At 42.5% G+C, this 26,985-nt stretch overlaps 1 protein-coding gene across 8 annotated transcripts in view; it reads left to right on the top strand.

Moving 5' to 3' along the window:
- Positions 1-26,985, top strand: part of TRIM2 (tripartite motif containing 2) — a 160,772-nt gene that overhangs the window by 52,969 nt on the left and 80,818 nt on the right. The window contains exon 1 of one of the 8 annotated variants that reach the window (XM_074377190.1): positions 10,137-10,752. The exons of 4 other annotated variants lie outside the window; for them this stretch is intronic. The gene's annotated coding sequence lies outside the window, so the exon portion shown is untranslated. Of the gene's footprint in view, positions 1-10,136; positions 10,753-12,001; positions 12,157-26,985 lie in introns of those variants that run through there. 3 more of the 8 variants (XM_074377187.1, XM_074377211.1, XM_045505517.2) reach the window with 3 other exon arrangements.

The raw sequence follows: 26,985 nt of genomic DNA, 5'->3' as shown, positions 1-26,985 counted from the left end.
GTGATGAATGCTTTTGTAACAATAGCTAATAATTCTGAACATCTATTGAACTGCCAACTGTGTTTGAAGGTCTTTATGCATCTTAACTAATTTAACTTTTGGGACTACTATTAGTACCATTTAACTGATGAGGAAGCTGTGGCCAGGGCAGCTGGTTAACTGTTTTGTCCCAGGCTGCACAGAGCTATCGCTCTTACGTTGCTGTCTGGACATACATCTGTGACCACACCACTGATACTGCTTCAGGAAAGATTGTTATGCTGGAATTACTAGGGCTTACAGCAGAAACATTTTTAAGGATCTAGATACATATCACAAAATTATTTTTCAGGAACACTGGGTGGTTATGCTAATTTATATTCCTATGAATGCTGTGCTGCTGATTAAGGAATCTGAAAGTTAGATGAGCCCCAGGGCAATCTGTCCATAAAACTTTTGGGCTTTTGTCAGTTGATCTAGGCACTAACTACCACTAATGATACTATTTTTATGAAAATAATATATATATCTGGCTCAAAATTACACTTTTTATTAAATTTTTTTTTTTGGCAAGGGGAGGTAATTAAGTTTACTTATTTATTTATTTATTTATTTTTGATGGAGGTACTGGGGATTGAGCCCAGGACCTTGTGTATGCTAGGCATGCACCCTACCACTGAGCTATACCTGCCAACTCAAAGCTACATTTCGGAGGAAGCATCTGGGTTGCTGGTTATGTTCCAGTTCTTGATCTGCGTGGTGTTTACTCTGTTGTGGTTCTTTGTGATAATTCATCAAGCTATTGCCTTAGGACTTGTTCACTTTTCTGTTTGTAATTTATACTTATTAAAAGTTTATGTTTTTTTTTAAAAAAAAACCCTACTATTATAATCTTTTGGATATTAGGGATAGAATACATTGAAATCTGTTGTAAAGAATAAGACAATGACTCAGTTGTCACCATATTTTCACCACATGTTGGAAACAAGGAGATTTTGAAAGATTTTTCACAATTCCTTTTTTTAAAAATCTCCAGTGTGAGAAGTGAATAGACATTAAACCACAATATTCCTAAGAAATACAGTTCTAAAAAAGTCTTTTATCTGTTTTTATTGCTTTGGTTTTTGTCCAAGAAAGGTTAAGTTTTTCTGTTTGAAACTTGAGAAGTATGACGTATATTTAAAACATGCAGTTATGATGATTGAGTTTTTGGCAAAGACTTGAGAACCATGATTATGATCCCAGAGAGAGTTGTTCTCTTTCCGTATTGACGTTCTAATGTGTTCTTCCTTAATACTGGTTTGGAGGTAGTGTGTGGTTCCGTGACATGGCTTGATGGCTGTCCTCAGTAACGTCTCTAGAGATTCAGGTACATCTTTCCATGGCTAATGGATCAGCCCAAGAAGATCAATATATCATCATTTCAAGAAACCATTGTAAGAAAGTATGCTCTTACTCTTATGGAAGCCAGTAGCGATTTCCTTGTCAACTTCCCGATTGTTTTAAAGTATTATTTCAGTGCTTATGTCCCTCTGCTGACTTTATTGTCGATCTAAAAATTAATTGTTTAGCCCTATTCAATTTCTTAGTCGAATTTTTACCAGTTTTTGTTTCTCTACCACAGAGGATGTAAGTGGCTGCAGACTAAGAGGGCATCTTGTGCCATTTGTAACAAGACAAAAGGAGCCATGTTTCCTAAGTCTTCCTTTAGTCTCTACCCCCAAAAAGGTCTCAGCATGAGATTCTGTGAGTCAGCAATATTCCTTTATTTAGACTGGCTTTCTTCCACTTCTAGCTAACATCTTACCATTACCACTGTGTAAGTCTGCTTAGGCTGCTGTCACAAAACACCGGAGGCTGGGTGGCTTAAACAACAGAAATTTATTTTCTCACAGCTCTGGAGGCCAGAGGTCCAAGATCAAGGTGCCCACGTGGTCGGGTTCTGATGCAGCCCTGGTCTGCAGACAGCAGCCTTCTCACTGTGTGCTCACGTGTCCTTTTCGCTAGGCACATGGAGAGAGAGAAAGCTCTGGGGTCGCTTCCTCCTTTTATAAGGACACTAATCCTGGTGGATTAAAGCTCCATCTTTTGACTTCATTTAACCTTAATTACTTCCCTAAAGGACCCATCTCCAAATACCCCTGAAATGGGAATAAGGACTTCAACATATGAATTTGTGGGAGGGCACAGCTTAGTCCGTAACATGACCACAGTCCCGACAAATAAAATTAAGCTTCATTGGGGGAGGGTATAGCTCAAGTGGTAGAGCGCATGCTTAGCATGCAGGAGGTTCTGGGTTCAAGCCCCTAATTACCTCCTCCCCCCAAAAAATAAATAAAAATATTAAATCAAAGTAAGCTTTGTTTTCCTTTTCAAAGTAGCTTTTGGGGGGGGGAGTGGGGCTAATGCTCTGTTAAATGACATTTAGTTTTTAAATTTGTAAAACATTTTGGGGTTTCTTCTAACTGCATTTTGGGAATCCAGACTAGAGAAGGCACAGACCCTACTCTAGGAGACTCCTCAAGGAGTTTATAAAATAATGAAGGAGATGAGTTGCATGCACAAAGAACTAGAATCTCTGGAAGTTGGAGATACTGTAAATACAAGAGTGTGCTGGGGTGGCGGGACAGCGCAAGTGGTAGAGTGTGTGCTTAGCATGCACGAGGCCCTGCGTTCAATCCCCTGTACCACTGTTAAAACAAATAAATAAGCAGAAAACCTAAGTATCTACCCCCCCCAAAATTTAAAAAACCAAAAGCAAATAAACAAAAATACAATATGCTATGGGATTCAGAGGAAAAGATAATCACCATTCAAGAGCCGCCTTTTTTTTTAATGGAACTCTCTCTCTTTTTTTAATTGAAGTATAATGAGTCACAATGTGTCAATTTCTGGTGTACAGCATAATGTCCCTGTCATACATATGCACACATATTTGTTTTCATATTTTTTAAGGGCTGCCATTTGAGCCTCGTAATCATGGACAGGCAGGATCCAGACTGGGGATGATGTAGCCAAGGCCACACCAGGTTGAGCAGGAACAGACACCACGGAGGCAGCAAAGTGCAGTGCAGTGGAAATGAGGGAATTAACCGGGGAACACTGTGGGGATGAATTTTATGGCCTAAGAGAAGGTTAGGTTCTGAAATCAGCACTTAAAAAGGGTCACTGTGACTAAATGGCCCTTGACAATTTGGATATTTTTTTGTCTCTCAATGATTCTCATATCACCAGTTTTTCCTCCAGTGTTGCAGCAGACCAGTTTCTTTGAGCACCAGATGAAGAGTGTGGTTGGCTGTGTTGTGGCAGAGAGACAGAGAGAGAGAGAGGGAGAGAGAGAGAGAGAGAAAGAGAGAGAGAGAGAAAGGAAGGGGGAGAAGAAGAGAGGGAGGGGGAGAAAGAAAATGAATGAGAATACAGCTTAAAAAAAAAAAAAACACACTTACCATGACAGGATGCTTACACAAAGATAACCATAAGAGAAACCAGATTGACTGAGAGCATTGCAGAGTCTTTCCAAGTTTTGCAAACAAATATGTATTTCATTTACAGCATTTGATGTAAGTACATGAACTGGCAATGTAAAGGAAACATTCATGGAAACGATCACGTTTAAAATGTTCCACATTACTAGTGAGCAAATACATACACAGTGTAAAAACAATGAGTTACTATTTTCTCCTTATCAGATTAGCAAATATTTTAAAATAATACTGTTGGTGAAGGCGTGTGTCTTAATAGCACACCTTGCTAATGGGAATGTAAACTGGTACAGCCTTTTAAAAAATTAGTTGGCAATATTTTACTCTCTTGAGAGTCCTAGGAAGGTTAATACACCTTGACTTGATAATTCCACTTACAGGAATCTATGCTGATAATACAGAGGTGTGGACAAAGATTTGTGTTTAGCAATTTCATTGAAGTTTTACTTATAATAGTTGGAAATTTAGAAGCAATTTACATGAGAATGCTATGAAAATTCGTTGCATAAATGATATATCAATTACTGGAATATTCTTCAGCTTTTAAAAAATATGTTTTCAAATAATTTTACTGATATTAAAATGCATATTCTATGATATGTTTTTAAAAAGTGAGTTCCAAAATTATGTGTATAATAAAAATATGCACAAGGGAAAAATAGAAAGAGACAATAAATGGTAAGGTCATTTATTCATTTTGCAAATTTTTATTAAGCATATCATATGTTTGGCAACACATTTATCTATATTAGTGGGTCTATGGATGATTTCCATTTTATTCTTTATGCTTTGCTAAGTTTTCCAAATTTTCTAGAGCATTTAATTGCTTTATATCCAAAATATGCATTTTAATAAATTCTTCCCACCTTTTAGGGCCCAAACCCACCCTTCTGTAAAGTCTTCCCTGGTTACACTATTAGGAAGTGATCTCCAGCTTTCCGGTGACTCTTTCCTATCGGTCTTAACACGTGTGGTCTTGAATTGCAGCCACTGTATGTATGATGCTCATCCCAGCTGGGTTGGGAGCTACCGAAGAACAGGGACTATGGTTTAGAGGGCCTGAGTTTCTAAGCAAAAGCCTGGCTCTCTTTCCCACCTTCCAGAAAGGCTTTCCTACTCCTTAAACCAAATGGGTGATTTCTTCTTACTCTGAATCCTCAAGACAGCTTTTTATGCCTCTTTTATTGGAGGTCCGCTCTGCTTTGGATGATGATTAATTGTGTTTGTCTTGACCCCTCATTTGTCACCCAACTCCTGATCATAGGAGACGAATCTTATTCCTCTTTGCGCCCTGAGTTGTGTCGTGTGTGAAGTGCGTGCTCAGTAGACAGGGGATGGACCTATGACTGAATGAGCACAGGCTCTTTTCTGCCATTTCCGACAGATGCCTTCCCCCTAACCCCTAATCGGAAGAGTTGCAGACCGCTGGACAGGCTCAGGGACAGACAGGATAAGAGACTGTCCACAGAGAATAAGCAGACCCAAAGCACTGAGCAGTGGTCGTCATGAAATGCAACCCACCGGATAAACCTGCCCTTAGAGACGCGATGCCCCAAATACTACTCTTAAACTTCTCTCTGGGACCTGAGAACTTTATCTGTGAAGCATTCACCTTTTTTCACCATTTCACAAACTCACAGAAATTAATTCCCTCAAAGAATTCCCCTCTTCCAGTCATACACTGAATAGCATAGATTTGCCTTGTTACCCAATTTCATTCCCGAAGCCCCCAAAGGTGGGTCATTAAGAGAAAACTTTAAAATCAAGGATGGTATAGATGTAATTTTAGAATAAAAAATACAATTAAGGAAAGAAGGCCCATCATTCAGTTCCATTTAGCACGTGTTTATTATGCTCCAAGTGTTTGCAAATACTTGTCCTGGGCACTGAGGATGGTCTATAGGTTAAGTAGGACATTGATCTCATTCATAAGCTCTCACTATAGCGGCTCTGGCCCTGTAACAGGAGAGGGAGAAGTGCAGTGGGGGAGAGGGTGGAGAGGGAGGGCCCTGCACGGCACTGCAGGACGCTGGCTGGCACTGGATAGACGTGGGAAATGAATGGAAGACGGCTGGTAGTCCTGCTCAATTGTGTTAGTGGTGGCCATTGATACTTTCGGTCGGTAACCAGGAAATGTAACATGTGGGTGTCAAAGGGTTCAGAGCACAAGTTCCAACATTTGTCTGGGCGGTGGGTCCCCCCACATCACCAAGCAGTTCTCTGCGACACCAGCAGGGTGTCCTATGATTCAACTCAATTCTGACACTGATACCTGGAGATAGCATCGGACCCCACAGGTTAAGGGTTTGGTTTCACAAGACTGCACCTCCCCCACTCCTCCACTGTCCTTCCACCTCGTTCTGAGGCCAGTCACAAGTCCCGATGGTCACCTGTGCTTCTGACCAACCGCCTATAGATGGGAGGGTCTGACAACTCCCTCCTTGGGTTCCATTAATTTGCTAGAGAGGCTCACAGAACTCAGAGAAACATCTTACTTACTGGATTATTGGTTTATTATGAAAAGATATCACTCAGAAACAGACAGATGGAAGAGATGCACAGGGCAAGATATGGGAAAAGGGTGCAGAACATCCATGCCATCGGAGTGCACCACTCTCCTCAAATCTCTCCAGCTGTCCACAACCTGGAAGCTCTCCAAATTCCATCCTTTTGAGTTTGTATGAAGGCTTCATTATATAGGCATGATGGATTAAATCACTGGCCATTAGTGACTGATTCAACCTTCAGCCCCACTCCTCCCCCCAGAGGTCAGGGTGTGGGACTGAATATTCCAACCCTGAAATCACAAGGATGGTTCTCCTGGCAACCAGTGCCTCATCCTTAGGTGTGGCCCAAAAGGTGCCTCATTAACATAACAAAAGATACCCTTATGGCTCTCACCTTAGGAACTTCCAAGGATTTTAGGAACTCTGTGCCAGAAAGGAAATGAAGACCAAATATGTATTTCTTATTATAAATCATGATATCACAGGGCGGGATTCCAATAGAATAGAAAGGCTTTAGGAAAAAACAAACCCAAAACCGAAGTTCTAAGGCAATCTTGGAGAGAAGATGTGATATGAGACAGGTTGTTACAGAAAGAAAAAATAGAATAAGATGGTATTTAACAGAATCCAGTGCACCTGCCAATGTTCTTAGCTACTGACAATGCTATTCTAGTTAGTTTGAGCATAAAAGGAATTTATTAAGGAATATTAAAACACCATCAGGAAAGTGAAAGAACAACCTACAGAATGAGAGAAAATATTCTCAAATCATATTCTGGTAAGGGACTTGTATCCAGAATGCAAAAATTAAACAATAAAAGATACATTTAAAAAGACCATTAAAATGGGCAAAGAATGATGAGTGCACAACAATGTGAATGAATGTACTTAATATCAGTGAACAGTACACATCAAAATGGCTAAAATGGGAAATTTTATGTTATGTGTTTTTCACCAGTTTTTAAAATTTTTCTTTAGTAGGTAAAGATTTTAATAGATATTTTTCAAAGATACACAAATGGTCAATAAACACATGAAAAGATATTCAACATTATTAGTCACTAGGCACATGCCAATCAAACCCACAATGAGATACTACTTTTCACCCACGAGGAAATTAGAACCCTAATACTTCGCTAGTGCTAGTGTAAAATGATGTAACTGCTTTGGAAACCAGCCTGGCAGATCCTCAAGTTTTTAAAGATAGAATTACCACATGACCCAGTAATTCTACTCGTAGATATCTAACTGAGAGGAACAAAAATATGTTCATACAAAAACTTGCACACAAATGTTTATAGCAGCATTACTCATACCAGCCAAAAAGTGAAAACCATCCTCGTGTCCAGCTGATGAACAGATAAACAAAATGTAGTTTGGCGATGTTATTTGGCAACAAAAGGAATCATGGACTGATACATGCCACAAAATAGATAAATCTTGAAAAAATTTTGCTCAGTGAAAGAAGACAGACCCAAAAGGCCACATGGTGTATAATTCCATTTACATGAAATGTCCACAGTGAGCAAATCCACAGAGACACAAAGTAGATAAGTGGTTGCCGGAGGCTGGGATGGGGTGGGAAATGGGGGAGTGACCACTGGTGTGTATGAAGTTTCTTTTCAGGCTGATGAAATTGTTCTGGAATTAGACAGTGGTGATGGTTGCACAACCTTGTAAATATACTGAAAACCAGTGAATTGCACACTTTAAATGGATGAATTTTTATAGTATGTGAATTATCTCAACAAAGCATTGGTTTTTTGTTTTTTCGTTTTTTCCCTATTTTTAAAGAATATTACCTGGCTCAGAGAATCTCTAAGAAATCCAGAGAATTAGGCTTGGCTGCTACCCCGCTGAGAACAATGCCTAAATTGTACCACGGAATGGCTCCAGGGTGAGCCGGAGTACAACTCCTCGGGGCACAGGCACCTGGGAACTTTGCTCTGCTGGCCCAGAGCCTCCATATGTTTCCACCAGCCTCTACCACCTCCCAGAAAACACCTTCTCTAGGGTCTGCTTTCCCATTTTGCTTTCATCCAGACTGAAGCCCAGTGTCTGTCCACCTGATTCCAGAGCCTGGGCCATCTTTTCGAGCCCTAAATCTAAAGAAGGCGGAGAAAGCCGGTTAGGCATGGAAGGCAAGTCCCCTCAGTGAGTTTACTGAACAATGATTTTAAAGTTGCAGAATATGGAGTTAAATGGGCCCTTTGAAGTTCATCTATTCTGACCATTTGGTCTAACGACTGTCACACTGCCAAAGGCCATGGCAATTTCTATCTTTATGTGCTTGACTTTGTAAGCATTTGGCAACGTGAATCACTCCACACTTAAACATTTCTCCCCCTTCCATGTTGGTGGGTCTCCTCCCTTTTCCCTTTCTAATCATTTTCCTCTGACTTTTCACCCAGAACTGTTCTCTTTGCCCACTGAAAACTGGGGTTTCCCCTCATCTCCATATTCAATCCTGCCCTTAATAACTTAATTCACACTGTGAATGTGATGGGTTGAATGGTGTCCCCCACAAAATCCATATGTCGAACTTCTAACAGCCAGAACCTCAGAACGTGACTTTATATAAACACAGGGTAATTTCTAAGCAGGAGACAGAAATAAGGGCAGATGTCATTGGTTACAATGCGATCATACTGGAGTGGGGTAAGCCTCTCACCCAGTATCACTGGTGTTCTTATAGAAAGGGAACACCTGGACACAGACGCTCATACCAGGAGAAGACCACGTTGATTGAAGTTATGCTGCCAGAAGCCAAGAAACTTCCAGAAGCTAAGAAAGAGTCCTGGAACAGATCTGAGGGCTCCCCTGGCACCCTCAGAGGGAACATGGCTCTGTGGACACCCTGATCTTGGAGATCTAGCCTCTAGCATTGTGAGCCAGCACATTTCTGTTGTGTAAGCCACTCAGTTTGTGGTACTTTGTTATGGCAGCCCTAGCAAGTGTTGGGACTTTTCTTTAGTCCTGTATTTACCTTCTCCTTATCAGTGGACAATTGCCTGGTTTATATTTTTAGCTCGTAACACTGAAAGTATCTACAGATCCACGTGGCTTGTCTTGCTTGCTGGGACATTTGCATCTGGATATTCCACAGAGACCATAAACTCAACCTGTCTAAACACAACTCATCACTTCTCTGGCTGGTTCTGCTTGCTCCTCCTCCTTCTCTTGTTGCTTCTGGTGAATGTCGCCCTCCATCCCCCGTGTTGCTCATGTCAGAAAAACCTGAGTGATAGCATACAGCTTTGCTTTCCTTTGTTACCAGGCATCAAATCCTCAAGGTTCCACCTCTCTCATATCTTCGGAGTCTTCCTCGTCCAACCCAGCCCCACCTTCACTCCCTTCCTAGGCTGTCTTCCTTCCAGATGCCTTCCACAACAATCTTTCTGAAACACAAACCTAATCAAGTCACTTATCTGCTTAAAATTCTTCAGGGAGCCTCCAAACAATCAAATCCCAGAGTTTGGCAGGTAAGATCTTTATGGTCTGCCTGCTTGCCACCCTGGATAACCCCATCTCCCACCTTTGCACTCATCACCTGCTTTCTGCAGCCACCCAGAAGCTCAGATCTCCCTCCTGCCTCTTTTCATTCTATCTCATGCCTGCTCAGTCTTCAAAATGCAAATGCAGCCACCTCTGGGAAGCCTTCCTTGATTTCCAGCATGATTTAAAACCTGCTTCTGTGTTCCTGTAACTCTCTAGACATAAACTTTATCGCAGCAATTTCGCCATGCCTTGAAATTGTCGGTCTCCACACCCTCCTTCCCTCTCCTCACCCTCCCCTTCCCTCCCTCCCTTCACCCCCCCCTTCCCCCCCCCCCCCCCAAGTACGGCACTTGAGAGTAGAGACTTCAGGCCTTTTCCAAACTTCCTTTTCTTAGCCTAGTGCTCGGCACTTAGGAGGCACTCAAATGTTTTTAGGTGGAAGGAAAGGGAGGCGGGGAGGAGAGGGGAGACTCCCTACCCCAACTTATTTCACAGGGTGAAAAATAAGACCATGAGAGGCAGCAATTTCTCCTCGTTTTCAGGGCCGATTGTGTCCTCTTTGACTCATTGTCAGAATTTACTTCAACGCAGATTTTTTCCCACTCTCATATTCAGGACTTGTGATTGCTTTTAGTAATGAACTGTTCTGTCCTGGAGGCTGGCTAGCCCCTTGCCGCGCTCTCAGCCGCGTCAAACTGAAGTCATTCCCCTGAAGGGACACAGTCTGTAGTGTGTTTACAGGCCGGGGGGTGGGGTGGGGGGATGCGTTTTCTGAAGCAGCCCTGAGAACCGCGTCCACCCTTTTTCTACGCCACCCCCCCCACCCCGCCACCTCCCCGGGCTGCGATTGGCGGTGCCCCCCCGGGGGGGGGGCGGCCGCCGGAGCCTGCAGTCCGCGCGCGGGGAAAGCGGTGGGAAACGCGGCGCCAGCTTGCGTGTCGTCTGCCTGCTCTTTGTGCGGGGATTAGTCGCCGCGCCAGGTCCGGGAACTCGGCGGGCGCCGGGCGGCGTGTAATCCAGGATTTGCCGCGGCCGCGCGGTTTATGGAAAACAGATGTCTCAGCCCTGGGCCTGAGCACAGGATGGAAGTGACCGACCCGAGAGCCTTTGGGAAGCGAGGACACCGAGCTGAGGCCCTTCGGGATCCAGCTGGGAGGCGGCTTGCCTTCGGCCCGTGCGTTGTTGCCGCTTCAGCCTAGAGCCCGAAAGCGCCGGGCAGTGCCGCCACTTCACTCGCCGCGGGCCGTGCGCGCCTCTTCTGTCGCCGAGCGGGTCGCCGTTGCGCAGTAAGTCGGTCCTTGCTCGGCTCCGGCCCGGGCTGTGCGTGCGCAGTTGCGGCCGGTGGGCCGGACCCCGGCACTTGGTGCCCTCCCCCCGGGCCAGGCCCGCGTGGACCGAGGTGTGCGGACCGGCGGAGACGCCGCTTCTGGGTCCCCCGGGGGAGGGGGGACAGGCTGCCACCCCAAGTCCGCCCGGTCCCCGGGGGCGGGGACCCTCTGCCAGTCCCGAAATGTGTGCGCAAAGCCTCGGAAGCTTTCACGTCGTTTTGCACTGAGGGAAAAAGAAAAGAAGATATTCTGCAATCTGAAAGCAGTACATTTAATAATTGTTGAAAAGATGGGTCTTGCTCTCTTTATGGTTTGGTCGTTTGTTCCTCTACAGCCCACTACTGAAATCGACGTTCTTTTTAATTAGCTTCCCCTCTGCTTCTCTGCTTAGCTTCAAACTGCGATTCTGGCATCTTAGAGGAGGGAGATGTTGAGTTTTGAGGGTTTTCGGGGCTCTTTTTGATTGCTGTATGTATTCTGAAAATGTATGCCCCGTGTTGAAAACTGCATGCTGCGGACAAATTAGGTGAGAGGCTGGGAATGGGGAGGAAGTTTTATCACATGAAATGCCTGTCAGATCCAAAGCAAAGCGTTCTATGAATCCTAAATCGGTTCCCACCTGTAATCCAACCCCACAAGCAGCTGGTTTCTTCATCACCCCTTCACTCCTCCTAGAATTCACCAGCCTTAATTTATGAAACAGAGACAGCTTTAGATTCAAATGCTTTTTAAGTGGTTAATTTCAAAGCACCTAGAGTCCCAGACATCTATAGAGTAGGTGAGCCCCTAGGGCTGGAGGGGTTCCTGTGACCCTATGCACACCGAAGCCTTTTTTTCATGAAAGAGTTTCTAGCCGATTTTCCTCTAAAAATGGAGAGTAACTTTCCCATCAATGATTTGGGAATCTAGTTATGGGCTTGTTGCACGGCTACGTGTATTTCCGGGTTCCTTTACTACGAGGTGGAAGGGAGATTGTGCTTGGTTCACTGCCTCCCTGCTAGACTGACCTCTAGTCTCAGATTTCCACAGGGTTTCACCCTTGGGAGACTTGATACTGGACCTGATACCTGCCTTTCCGTTGAAAGAAACAAAAGAGCAGGAATGACTCAGAGCCCCTTGGCTACCACAACCTTAACCAAAGATGCAAATTGTTTGATTGGATTCTTTATGACGCACATTACTTTGTTTCCTTCCTCTTCAAATTTAGGTACATCTAGCAAATAAGCATCAGTTTAAAACACCAGCAAAAGCTCTACCTCCCTCCTCCCTTAGAGTAAACACCGATTTGGTTGAGTCCGGCATGGGCACCTACAATAATGAGATGTCTTCGTGGTGAGATCATTCAGTCATATTCTGGACCAGGTACAGGAGGGGTAGCCCCAGGCTTCCTTACTCACTCCTATGTTTGAACATTCTTTTCCCTGTACCCTCCCTTTTCTTTCTACCATTTTCTATACTCTTATTTAGCTCCTTACTATGACTATCTTGGATCATGGAATCTAGGCTGTTATTACCTTTCAGTGTCAAGTTTGTTTAGATGACAGTGTCCCCTTGCCAGTATTCGTTTTTTAAAAAAATGAATTTTTACTTTTTTTAATGAAGGTGCTGGGCATTGAACCCAGGACCTTGTGCATGCTAGGCATGTGCTCTGCCACTGAGCTATACCCTCTCCCCCTCTTAGCAGTATTCTTAGAACATTTTCCTGAATCTAGCCTTTATTTTCCTGGAAAACTCTTTGTGTATGAAATCCTCCACTGGAAATTCCATTGCATCTTTCAAAAGTAAATGTGGCACCTACATCTTGAATTATTTTTCTGGCATCTTTATTTTAATGTTGACTTGCATGGTTTCCTGATTGTCTGGTCAGCTTGTTTTTTCTACTTCCTTTTGAAACATAAGTGGAAAGAACTGCTCACACTAGACACTGAATATAAATGGGTTATGGAGTCTCCCTGAGAATTAACATACACTCGGATCTTTTCTTTGGTCTGCGCTTGGGTTGACTTCTGGCCTTGGAATTTCTGTCCACTGCTTACTCTAGAAAGAAGCTGGATATTTGTCTTGGGGCTTGGGAATGATCTGTTTATTTGGCCTTTTCTGAGCAGCAGTAACTCACCACCTCTCCAGCTTTTGTGTTGAGAATTTGGCCTGTCAACAGAGATAACCCAATCTGGTAATACAGCAATGCCCTTGAAAAACATCATCTTGAAATCCTGAACTCTGGGAAGATAACATTATCAGGACTTTCTCCTTCTCTCCTTCTTACTCCATGAAAAATGACACTGCTTGGTTTACGCCAAATCTATCTTGTATTATAAATTCCCAGCAAACAATTTTAGCTTGATTTGTTTGTTTTGTCTTTTCTTGGGTAGGGGGATAATTAAGTTTTATTTATTTAATTGGAGGTACTAGGGATTGAACCCAGGACCTCTTGCATGCTAAGCACGTGCTCTACCACCGAGCTATACCCTCCCTCTAGCTTGATTATACAGGATCTAAAGGCTTGTGCTGGCAGGTGCTGGTAAGTTTTTTTTTCTTTCCCGGTGTCTTAAGTCTTTCACCTCCTTGGTCAGGTTTATTCCTAGATATTTTGAGATGCTTTTGATGCTGCTGCTAATGATGCCGATAAATACAATGATGGTTTTCCTTTTGGGTTTCATGAAAAAATGCATTCCAGGGTATCTTTCTGAGGGGCCCCTCTGAGACTGTTATAAAAACCTTGAGTCAAGGCTGAAGTACTGTCATACTGTGTCACCAGCATTATTTCTTGGGCTCTTATGTGTTAGACCTTAAGACTGACCAGCCAGTTGGCAAGTCTGAAAATGTCCTTGCAAGTTATCTGTGAGTTTAGTTTATTTTCTCTGAGCGAGAATGGTAGGTCTTTGATATGACTAGTATTTGCTCTGAGTTAGAAGAATTGGTAGGTGCAAACTTTGAAATAGACAGATAGAGGAGAAATGAAGGAAAAGTAGGTCTAGACACTGAGCCAACTGTTCACTGGTCACTCAGCTTTTTTTTTTTTTTTGAGAGTTGAGTGGAAATTCAACCTCAGAAACTGAGCCCTTGTTGGCAGATATTTTGTCTTATGAATACTCATTCCTTCCCATGTAAAACTATTATTTTTACATATCCTGCCTTTGAGTCTCATCTTAATCCTTGAACAGAAATCGCCTCTCCCTAAAATTTCCAATACATTCTTCTTTTTCATAATAACATACTGGATGTGTAGATGAAATTTATTTAGACAGAAAGGCTGGCCAGGAAGATTAGGATGTGTCCTTGAGTCAAACAAAAACATTGTGTCTGTCAACATCTTTATTAATTTATGACAGTTTAGAAAGTTCTCAAATAGAGGCTGTGGGACTGGTTCCCTCCCACCCTAACAGCAGTAAAATGAATCAACATGCAGACTTCTGGAACCAAAGCCATTTGTACAAATATGCTGGAGGCGATTGGAGTCATGGGAGCTGATTAGCCTTTTAAATCACCATCTCCTTATTGTTAATGTTTTTCAGGTTTCAGAATGTCTGCTGTTTGAGGACTGTGTTTTTGCGTGTAAATGTAGCCACCGACTTAATCCAAAATATCAAGAGAGACATGAAGTCTTGCTAACCTGTTTAGCTTCCGTTAGCATCAGGACTCACCTTTTAGGACCCTCATTGCTGACTTTCAGGGATGATGATTTTGAGGACTAAGAGGCAAACAAAATGGGAAGGCTCTCAGATTAACACTCTTGAAAAGAGAGATCTGACATAAGACCAAAAATGTGAAAGATTAGACACCGTTTCGTTTTAGATGGTTCTGTCCAATCAGGTAGAAGAAAGGAAAGCTGTTTCAAGCCCAGTCTCCCAGCCAGCAGGATTTATTGAACAGATATTATGTTTCAAGCCCCCTGCTTTATGATCTGAAAAATACAAGAGTATAAAAGGCAGAACATAAGCCCTGAAGGAATTTTCAAGCCTTGGTTGGCACCTTTAGACATTCACAAGCATCCTTCTCCCACCTGTTCACTGATTGCCTCACCTGGGAAGCCAGGTCTAGGGCTGTGGTAGGACCCTCTCCTGTAGTTCAGCTCAGATTCCTGAGGGAGTCAAGATGGCCCCTTGACCTGAGAGTTGATTCTTTTGGCAGTGAAAGGTGTGTTCCTGGCTCTTCAGCACCACCTGGACAAAGTGACACTTGCTACCAACCCCAAAACTCCTTTTCAGTGTATGGTTCTATATATACTGAAATCCTATAATTCTCTTTCTTTCTTTCTCTCTTTTTTTGTAGTGGGGCTGTAATTGGGTTTACTTATTTGATTTTAGAGGAGGTACTGGGGATTGAACCCAGGACCTTGTGTATGCTAACCATATGCTCTACCACTTGAGCTATACCCTCCCCCTGAAATCCTATAATATTTCTTCCCCAGCTACCGAGCAGTTCAACAGTGACCAGACTAGCACCAAAATGACCCATCCTGGGGGCATTGCTGGAGGGTAATATCTGTCCTTCACATTCGCCTTAATTAAGAGGACAAGATCAGGTCTCTTTAATCATGAAAATAACCTCTCAGACTAAACAAAGACAGAACTGTCTCTTGCTGACCACATGCAATTTATTTAAATTAGTGTTAGACATTCGACAGTGGTGTCAAAGCTATATTATAAATCTGCCTTAAAGAATGAGTTTTCTGAGCCTTTGCTTAGAGATAAAAAAGGCATTAGCCACACTGAAGGGGATTTACATCTAGTTAGCTTGCCTGGACTGCCAGGCACAATGGGAGGGTCCACGGCCATCTTTCTAGCTGGGAAGCCTGTCTTAGTTATCATTCTGCTGGGAGTGAAAATAGTGAACTGGAAGCACAAGATGGGGAAGGGAAAGGGCCAGAAACTGCAGGACTCAAAAGAAGTGGGGCTTGGGGTCGGTTCTGTAGTTCAAGGTTAAGGGCGCGGTTTGCTTTAGCCGCAGGCAGTGTTGGCTACAGCTCAGCGTGCAGTCATCTCCACGGTGTTGGTGCTGGTGGAGTGAAACGTCTCATTGTAGGTCTGGGACAGCTGGTTCCCCTGTATTGTTCAGCATATGTCTAGGGCTCCCTCTGCTTCCCTCGTATAATGGATTCTGCTAATAATTGCCAGATGAGCCAAAGAAGGAAATTATAAAAGTTAACCCCTTATGAAACTTAAGCACATGTCCCGGATAGCCCCTTCTTTTAGCGTGAGCAATCAGGAGTCACCCACAGAAAGTGAATAAAAAGGTGCTCGAATGGGCTGAATGTTTGCAGCTTGATCGCTGCAGAAAAGAAATGGCAAAAATTAGGTGTCTTTCTCATCTTAATCTTAGCCAGTAATGAAGCCACTGATCAAAACCAAACTTAAATAGTTACAGAACGTGGTCTCCAGATGCCTGGTACCATTAAGAAGAAGTCTTTTTTCTTTTTTTTTATAACAGAACTTTCCATTTTAGAGAATCAACGCCTGCCAGTACTGTTGTGCCACAGACTCTTTACAACAAATGAGCCTCAGATGACAAATGCATTCTTCTGCCCCAGGTCACACAGAAGTCACACAGTGACTTGTTGTACAATAAAGTGATGTGATGGGGTGCTGTTTGCTTAGAGGAAGGATGGGCAGAGGTTAACTGCAGTCTTCTTGCTGTTTTTCCTTATTTTCAGCCATCAAGTAGCACTTACCCTTTGAGTGTCCTCCATCCCCTTCCTCCCCAAACTCTCAATCCAGAAACCAGAAGTACAAAGTAATTGATGCCTGAAGGCTAAAACCCACTCAAGCTGCCAAACCACCCACCAAAACAACATGAAAAGATCGGGGAGCCTGAAACAGGAAGGGGTGGGGGGAGGTGTTCTGTGCAAAGTCCTCCTTTTTCCTGTGACATTTACTGTAATGTCTCTGCTTCAGCTACAGACCCTGCAGAAGAAGGTATGTTTTATTCATTTTTAAAACAATATCATGGAAAGAAAAAAAAATGGATTTCCTCTATAAGGCTTTTCTGGGGTGGAGGAGGTAATTAGGTTTATTTATTTTTAGAGGAGGTACTGGAGATTGAACCTAGGACCTCATGCATGCCAAGCATGTGCTCTACCACTTGAGCCACACCCCCCCCCCCACAAAAGCTGAGTTTTTAATAAACATCTGTTACAGATCGAATTCATACTACTTTCTAATAAAGCCTTTACATATCAAGAATAGGAAATAATTAAGAAGTGGCTTTGAATAGTTAAAAGCAGTTTCTGTAATGGGAGATAGCCAGATTTGGGGAGTTATAAAATTATGAATTCCATCTGCATGGGAGCTGGTTTTCATTTGTAATGCAGTACAAAATATTCTTGGCATGTTTGGGGCTTATTCCACACAGGATGCTCCACACTAGAACTAAATCTAAATAGAACTAAGTAGATTTCTTTTCTTAGATGTTGTCCCCAAATCATTTCCTTTTCATCAAGTTCCTTGGATAAATGCACTCACCGAAGTCTGCCAGGTCTTTCTACAAGTCCTCTAGTCTTCAGTCTGCATTATTCAGCTGTTCAGCGAGGATCTGTTGATGGGTGGTCAGTGGGGACTGGAGTTCACCAGCAGACCAGAGGGTGGGAGTCACACTCAGACCTCCTGCTTGTCTCCTACATCTGTTTTCCAGGCTGTAGAGACCCAGGGCCTGCTACGAGTCCAAGCTTGTAATGCTCGCTGCACGACAGGCCAGTAAATTGAAGGACGAGTTGCTGGGGCAAGAAATAGTGACTTTATTCAGAAAGCCAGAAGACCGAGAAAATGGTAGACTAGTGTCACGAAGCACCACCTTGCCTGAGTTGGAATTCAGGCTTCTTTTATACTAAAAGGGGAGGGAGCAAAGTCAAACATTTCCTGGTTCCAGTCAGCCTCCGCAGGGGGTGTGTTAATTTCTTCCTGCCTACAGTCATTCACAGGTGGGCCTGGTCAGGATGTTTCCTATGAGCTAAACAAAGGTATTTTTGCTTAACGCTCATTAGCTGGGAGGCAGGATTCCCAGAGATGGGCCATTATGTATAATGTAAACTTAGAGGCAACATCCTTTTAGTGATTAACTCATAGCAAAAGCAATAGAATGGAAAGGTTAAAGTAAAAGAAACAGACCCAATATGGAGTCACATTTGTTCTTCCCTGTTACAGGCCCAGCTTTCTGAATTTTACACATAAAACCTGCTATAACACTTATGTTTTTAACATGAATGCTGCATTTGGCATCCACAACTTAAGGACCATCACTTAATTCATTCAGAATCATTGGCTAGCATTTAAAGTTTGTGAAACAAATTCCAAAGATGAAGTAAAAGAAAAAAGTTAATTTAATTCCTGTAAAGAAGAAACATTTAAATTAAGAAAAACAACAAGTCTAAATTCATATGGCTGGGGAAAGTTTGGTGGTTTCCGGATATGAATACTTACCAAACACATTGACTCTACACCACTAACGCTGATCTTCATTGGAAATTGGAGTGAGAGGTTGGTTCATCTTTGATTCAATAGGCTCATGGGATGAATCGTACTGTGAGTCTAAATCAACAGAAGTTGACTTGCTTTTTGTATTTCAGTCATATTTAGCAATTCTTGGTTAGCTTTCAGTCTTAAAACCAGGAGGATTAAATTACCAAATAAATACAACGCAAAACATTCAGCTCTCGGCTTAGGGATAATATATTACCTGGTGGATTTATTGCACCAGAACTGATGCTGTCAGGGACTGTCAGTCATTTCTTCTGAGAGCTGGGGATGCCTGCCTTAAGGTAAATTGAGGTGACTGCATGCTATCTGTCTTTTATTTATGAAGCTGACCCTGTTCACTCACTGGGTGTGCTTTGTGGTTTTCTCCATATTTCTTCCCACTCTATTAGTCGTGAAATTTATTGGCCCCTGTGGCATGAGTCGTGTAGAACCAGCTCACTTGATTCAAGCCCATAATTTCCTGAGCAAGGCAGCTAACTGGGCTCTGAGATGATCATAATGCTCTAACATTGGAGCGAATCTTTACCTTTTAAAAATCACTTTCACATTGAATTATTCCATTTATCTTTACGGTGGTGCTGAGAAGTAACATTTCAGAGGTGAGGAAACAAGTCTAGTGACTTCCAGGAAAGGAAGAGTTAGGACTCACACTTCAGATGTCCTTCTCACTAAGCCGAATGCTCAGTAATATTTGATTGGCTATTATATGATAAAAATAATACAAGAATCACGGGCAGCTCTGGATGAAAGGATTTTTTTTTTAATTTTGGGGGGATGGGGTAATTAGATTTATTTATTTATTTATTTATTATTAATTTTTAATGGAGTTCCTGGGGATTGAACCCAGGACCTCATGCATGCTAAAGCACACCTCTACCACTGAGCTGTACCCCCCCTCTGATCCCAAAAAGTATTTTATAGAGGAAATAAATTTAGGAAGGTGCCTGGAAAAGTGGTTTCCAATAGAGACTTAAAATTTAACTCTAGACAGAAGAACATCACTCAAGACACCACTAGAGAAGTATGTGAACAAGACGTGATCGGATGTCAGTTTATATGACACAGACAACAGTACATGACAGTTCAGAGAAGACAGAAAACAATAGGCTGGAAAATCAGGGACAGTATAAATGAGGAAGAGGGGCTGATGTTAGAGCTTAAAGAATGTGCAAGATTAAGATGGAAGTGGGAAGTGGGTAGGGCATGACAGGCTGCTGAGGACCTCCCAAGCAAAGGCAGAGAGCCATATTCCAGATGAGGGGACAGCTCTGATTGTAGGAGGGACTGACTAGGAGGTCTAAGGAGGGAATTCGTGGGAACTAAGGTCAACTAGGGAGGATGGGGCCGAATCAAAGATCTTTAGTGCCAAACAGAGAAACGTGGACTGTTGTTTTGGTGCCGCAAGGTGTGTGGCCGGAGCTGGTTCTTTCTCAGGGCTGTGGTGGCCTCAGGCATTCCTTGGCTTGTAGAGGGTGTTCTTGCGTCTTCACATCGTCTTCCTTCTCTGTGTCCAAATCTTCTTTCTTTTTTTAAAATAAGGATGCCAGTCATATTGCATGAGGGTCCACCCTGATGATTTTACACTTGATTACCTCTGTGAAGACCTGTTTCTAAATAAGGTCACATTCTAATGTACTGGGGGACTTCAACACATCTCTTTTTGTTGGGGGGGGACACAATTCAACCCATTATAAGAGTTATTGAAGAGTCCTGAGCTGCAGGGTAAGAGAGGGAAATGTTATTTTAATGAAGATAGACAACAGAATGCAGGAGACATGAGGGAACGGGGGAGCTATAGGCTGGGAGAGGAGGATGAAGAAAAAGATAAGGTCTATAGACATTTCAGAGGTGTAGTTGAAAAGATTTCAGTAGTAGTGACAATAATACTTCTTAAGTCTAGAACATGACCATTCACAGAGCATTTCCTCTGTGCTACCTCCTTTGGTCTTGATGACTGTGTCTGGTGTCTCCAGGTTTCTGGCCTGGTAGAAGGACCAGTGTTGAAGTCACCCACACCAGTCAGGGCAGCTGGCCAAGGCAGCTACTTGTGCTCCATTTGAGGTGGTGACAGAGCCGAGTGGAGGTGGCCACTGGGTCACTGGAACCCTGAACTGGCTGCCCTCTCTCTAGACAGATTTTGGAGTTAAATGCATCGAAGCAGTCCTTGAATCCAGAGAGTGGGTGAGATCCCCGAGGGAGCGAATATAGGAAGAGAAAGCAGTAGGCTTGGAATCTGGGCAAATTCCCAGAGTCAGAGGATTGCTCATGAGTCAAAGCAGCTTTTAAAGAGGCGGAGGAGAAGCAGTGAAGTCCTGAAGAAAAAGTTTCTAGTAGAAGTTTCAGTGCCGGGAGCTATGGAAGGTGGGAAGGGAACAGGAGGGGAACTGGCAGGGGGTCACCTGGGGGAAGACTTGGGTTTTAGCTACGATGAAGAGCATGGAAGGAGAAAGTGTCAGGGAAAGGAAGACAGGAAAGACGGTGATGACCACAGGGTGGCAGGATGAAGAAAAGGATCGGGGGCTTTTATTTTGAAGTCATGTTTGGTTTTTTTTGGGGGGGGGAGTCATTTTTTTTAAGGTAACAGTTTACAAATAGTAAAAGTCACCCTTTCTAGTGTTCAAGTCTGTGAGTTCTGACAGCGTGTGGTTGGGTAACCACCACCACTACTGAGACAGTGAACAGTTGCATCTCCCCAATATTCTCTCCTGCAGATGAACTTTTTGAGAGGAAACCAGGGTTTCCTTAAAGTCGGAAGGGAAGGAAGCTAAGTTAAAGCAGAAAATGATGGTGCTACAAATGACCTTCTTTACAAAACAGAAACAGATTCACAGACACAGAAAACAAACTTATGGTTACCAGAAGGGTAGGGTATGGAAAGGGATAAGTTGGGAGTTTGAGATTTGCAGATACTGACTACTATATATAAAATAGATAAACAGCAAGGACCTACTGTGTAGCACAGGGAACTGTGTTCAGTATCTTGTAATAACCTATAATGGAAAAGAATATGAAAAGGAATATATATATATATATATATATAAAACTGAGTCACTATCTATACACCAGGAATTAACACAACATTGTAAACTGACTATACTTCGATTTTAAAAAGTTATTTAAAAAAAAATAAAGGTGCTGAAGAAGAAGAAAGGCTGTCGGGAGAGTATAGCTCAGTGGTAGAGGGCATGCTTAGCGTGCATGAGGTCCTGATTCAATCCCCAGGACCTCCATTAAATCAATCAATCTAATTACCTCCTCCCACCCCCCAACTCCTCCAAAAAAGAGAAGGGTTAACTGAGGGAGTGAGACCTGGCGGTGATCAAGAGGCAGACCGGCTACACAGAAGGGGTTAATCTAGTGGAGAAAAAAAAAACTCCCCTCTTCCTGTGAAGTAGAAGGGAGGAAGAATGCATACATTCAGGGTCTAGGATGTCTGTTGGGAGTGGAATCCTGAAGTCCTGTCAGCAGAACAATTTCCTGCTGAGCGAGATGCTAAAAGTCCTATTCCATAATTTCTGCCTCAGAGGTATTATTTCCTATTGCAATTACTGTTTGCAGGAATCACATCAAAGTGAAGGACAGGCAGAGGGCTGGTTTTCTTTGGGCTGTGTGCCCACATTCTTCTGCCGTGGAATACTGGAGCAGTTTGAGAGCGAACCACTTCACAGGTCTCCAAAGTTAAGGGCATCTGCTTCTTTTCCAGTGGAAAAACCTGGGAGCGAAAAAGGCTTCAATCCCCATCAGTGTATGTGACAGCCAGTGAATGACACACGGCTGACAAGCTTACTTCCACAGACACATCCTCGGGGCGTGATTTGGCAGATGAGATTCACTTCTCATCATGTTATACTTTTGGCTTAAAATCACCCTGCAGTGACGTGCCCTCCCGTGGTCTGTGATGTCACTGACATCCCTCCTCCCCTTTGCCGTCTCACTGCAGCCAACCTGATTCAGGTGAGGGAGGTGGGAGGACGTTGAACAGCAATCCTCAAACCATGGGTTTCACAAGCAGGTTGTGAATCCAGTCATGGGCTGCAACCAACCTATTTTAAAAAAATGAAATAGAACAGAAGACAGCAGGGAGCTAAGTGTGATCTCACGCGACTTGTGTTTCAGTGAAACATGTGCCTGGACTGGACCACAACATATAATGTGTTTCTGCATGCCTCATGGTCACAAAGGTTTGGGAAGTTCAGGGGTACAAGTATCTGGATCCTTTACTAATAGTGTGGCCCTTGGCAGGTTACTGAATGTCCCTGTGGCTTAGTTGGAGCTGTAGTCTGGAAAATGGGATAATACCGGTATCTATTTCATATGGTTGTTGAAAGGATTAAAGAGGAAATGCCTGAAAAGCATTTTGCACTTCGCCTGGTTCACAGTCAGTGCTTATTATGATTTCTTCTCCCGCCTAGATTTAGAGCCCAGACCTTTCTTCTGCGACTGGAACTGTGAACTCCCCAGTCTGCTTGACATCTCGTGGTTGGTCCACAACCTCTCCAGCTCAGTCTGTCCAGATTCGAACTCAACTCATCACCCCCTTCTCTTCCCAGTCTTCGCCTCTCCTGGTGCGCCATCCCACCCCCCAAGCACGCAGACCCCTCTGCTGCTCTGCCAGAATCCAGTTCTCTGTGAGAGGTGCTATCACTCACCTCTCACTTGGGCTGTCTGAGCAGCATCGTACTAATTCCTCCAGGAGCCGACTTCTGAGCCTGGGTCACCACCATCACCCACTGGCTTAGTGAGATTCTGCCCGAAGTCATGCTCCGTTCACCACACCTCAGCTTGCCTAGATCCATCCCCTCCAGCCTTTCACGTCTGTGAGTCTTCAATGGCTCTCACGATTTCCAGGTTCAAGTCCACCTCCTTCAGCCTACAAGGCAAGGTCCATCATGGCCTGGCCTCTGACTACCTTCCCCTTGTACTTCGTACTCTGGTGATTCCAAACTGCTTGTCGGTGGACACACATGCCTTCCAGTTTCCACTGCCCTGAATGCTCGTTCCACCGTTCTGTTGTATGTATGGCTAACTCTGACTTGTCCTTCAGGGCTCAACATTGATTTTCGAGTGAGAAAGACTTAGCTTTGAATCCCCTCATCAATAGTCAATAGCTGTGTGAGTCTGAGGAGCAAATTTCTGAAGCACTTGATGTCATTTTGTGCATCTGTGAAATAGGAATAGCAAGATCTACCTCAGAGAGTTGTGAGAATTACATGAATGGCTGTGTGTAAAGACCAGTGCCTGGCAGGTACCAAGGACTTAATGAATAAGTGGCTGTGATTGTTTTATTTATCATCATTATTTTTCATTTAAAAAAAAAAAAGGTTCAGTTCACCTCCTTGTGGACCAGAGCTTCTCACAGACCTGAATGAGTCAGGTGGTCAAAGATTAATGAATTTGCACCAGCTGTTCCTTCTGTCCAGTTACCCTTCCCACTCTTCTTCCCTTGACTCACCTCTCTCTCTCCATTAAGATTCATTCAACCGAAGAGTCACCTCCTCAGGGACCTCCCCATCCCCCTGGACCCCCAGGGCACCCTGTGCTCACCTCCATCAGCATTCTTGCTGCCCAAACTGTTATGCCTTCTTTCCCCCGGACTCTTAAGTCTCCTGGGGGCTCTATGCCTTATTCACCGCTGTATCCCAAGCTCCCTCAGTGCATTCAGATGCCTGACAATATAGAACGTGATCGATAAATGTATCCTTGATGAACACATGGATGGGTGGGCGCACTGTTGTAATTCCTTCCTCCCTGCGATGCCTGCCTTCTCCCTTTCAGGAAATTCTTTCTGTTAATTGCAATCAGATTAGTTCTCTTAGAGTCTGTCACTCACCTGTGCTTCTCACACGGCTCTGGTCGCTGCACTGTGCTAACATCGGCGATTAGGACCTTCCACAAGGTGGCTTCTATTTAGCGTTCCAGACTTCTCTCGTTTTCTCCACCTTATCCTTTATGCCACGGAAAACCACGCTGTTTTCACTTCCTGAGTGCTTATCCCCTCTGGCTCTTTCTGCTTCCAAATACTTAACACCTTACCCACCTACTTTTCAGCCACGCCTCTTTACGTGTCCCCATCCTACAAACCCATGAAGCCCTCTTAAATGCTACTGTGCGACAATTCCAGAACCTTTTCTGATCTATTTTTTAAGCTTTATTTATTTATTTTAAGCTCCTTTATTGTGGTATAATTTCTGTACAGTAAACTGCACATATTTCAGATGTACAATTTGATGAATTTTGATAGATGTATACACCTATGAAACCACCACCATAATCAAGATAGCTAACATTTCCATCACTCCCCGTGAGGTGCAAATTTCGAACTGATTTATCCCTTCCCACCCCCTTTACCCCCTGGTAAACATAAGTCTGTTCTCTATGTTTACGAGTCTGTTTCTGTTTTGTAGGTAAGTTCGTTTGTGTCCTTTTTTTTAGATTCCACATATAAGCGATATCATATGGTATTTTTCTTTCTCTTTCTGGCTTACTTCACTTAGAATGATGATCTCCAGGTCCATCCATGTTGCTGCAAATGGCATTATTTTATTCTTTTTCATGGCTGGGTAGTATTCCATTGTATATATATACACACCACAATTTCTTTATCCATTCATCTGTCAATGGACATTTGTGTTGTTTTCATGTCTTGGCTATTGTAAATAGTGTTGCTGTGAACATTGGGGTGCATGTGTCTTTCTGAGTTATATTTTTCTCTGGATATATGCCCAGGAGTGGGATTGCTGGATCATATGATAACTCTATTTTTAGTTTTTTAAGGAACCTCTGTACTGTCCTCCATAGTGGCTGCACTAATTTGTATTCCTACCAACAGTGTAGGAGTGTTCCCTTTTCTCCATACCCTCTCTTCTTTTGAATGATGGCTGTTCTGACTGGTGTGAGGTGATACCTCACTGTAGTTTTGATGTGCATGTCTCTAACAATTACTGATCCATTTTTGAATAAACAAAAGTAAGTTTCTCCCTCTGCACCCTCTACAGTCTGCTATGGTCTTCTCTCCTGGAGAAGACTGTCCTCAATCCAGCAACTTATTTACATACTTGTTTTGGTTTTTTTTGTTTTTCATTGTTTTTTATTGGGTTTGCAATCTTGGGAGGTTTTTTAAAAGCAAAAATGAGAAAATTCTTTCTTTACTCTCATCTTACATTTTTTTAGGTGTCCCAGACTACTACTGATTTATAGCAGAAATGGAGTGATCAGTGCTCAGTGACCAGTCTACACACACACACACACACACACAAGCACACATACTCCTATCCATTATTATTCTGTTATTCTAAAGAAACGCACGCTTATTATGAAATATAAATTTCCTATAATCACATAGGCATAACATATTAGTTCCTTTCATTAAAAAAATTAATGTAAAATATATCTCTATATTATATACCTTACTGGAATAATTTAGAAGAATACGAGGGACATTATTAAAATTATATGTCCTATATTATAGTATATAATACATAATGGTATTATCTAGTATATAATATATTCTTATGAATTATTGCAGTAGCAAGGCGTATGAAAATATATAATATACATATAGCACATATTATATATTAATGGAGATATACATCTACATTATTAAATTTATTATATATTTATACATGTAATGAAATACATATAATATATAAAAATTACTCCATTTCTAGAATAATTAAAACAATATGAGAAACTTATAAGTTCAAACTTTAGAAACTTTATTATAGTTTTCTGCTTGGTATTAAAAGTAAGCAGATTCAGAAACATTAATTTCATTTCTTACTGTGAAATCAAAGAATCACATAAGTTAATATTATAATGAATGTTAGGCTTTTTAAAAATTGTCAACAGGTTCTTTTTTTTAGTGGTACAATTCCTGTACAGTAAACTACACATATTTCAGATGTACAATTTGATGAATTTTGATTGATGTATACGCCAATGAAACCACCACCACAATCAAGATGGCTAGCATTTCCTTCACTCCCCAAGAGGTGCAATTTTTGAATTCCTAATTTATTCCTTTCCAACCCCTTTACCCCATGGTATATGTATTTGTTTTTGATGGCAAGTTTTTTGAGTCCAAGAATTGTGTCTCAAACTTCTGTGTAAACTTTCCAACATCTAGGACATCATGTTGCTTGTCGTTTCTCATCGGCGTTTGAGAAAACAACCAGAACTGACAATCAGCTAGATCTAGCTCTCCTTTCTGCCTCCTGCTTTATCTCTGGGGGCATGGGGTAGGAGAGATCAGAGTTTAACTCTTGCCCTTTGATTCTTAAATATAATTCATTTAACTTTACATTAGCACCATGTTACAACCACATTGTACCAGGTATTCAATAAGCATGTTTGATGAATTAATGATTGATTAGTGGTGTGGTTTCTTTTAGAATTAATACACCTTCAAGTCTGTTGTTTCTGGTTCTTAGTTATTTAGAAATGTGCATACTAATAAAACAAGAGGCAAAGTATATGGAATGTGTAGATGTGAATCCACACACACATTGGTGGGTGGTGATTGCATATATATATATATATATATACGTGCATATACTCTACACCATCAAGTAAAAAACAGGAGGATTAGGACAGTCAGTGAATGAGCTTACAAACGTGAAAACGTAACGATATTTCTTTTTCAAAGCCTAGAATTTATTTAGTAGTTTGTTCTCCAACTCAATCCCTCTGTGATCTACCGCTTCCCCGGTCGTGCAAAGCT

This window comes from Camelus bactrianus, chromosome 2 (genome assembly GCF_048773025.1).
Source record: "Camelus bactrianus isolate YW-2024 breed Bactrian camel chromosome 2, ASM4877302v1, whole genome shotgun sequence".
In the NCBI taxonomy this organism is placed as follows: Eukaryota; Metazoa; Chordata; class Mammalia; order Artiodactyla; family Camelidae; genus Camelus; species Camelus bactrianus.
Note: the sequence above shows the minus strand (reverse complement) of the source record. Positions and strands in the feature narration are given on the sequence as shown.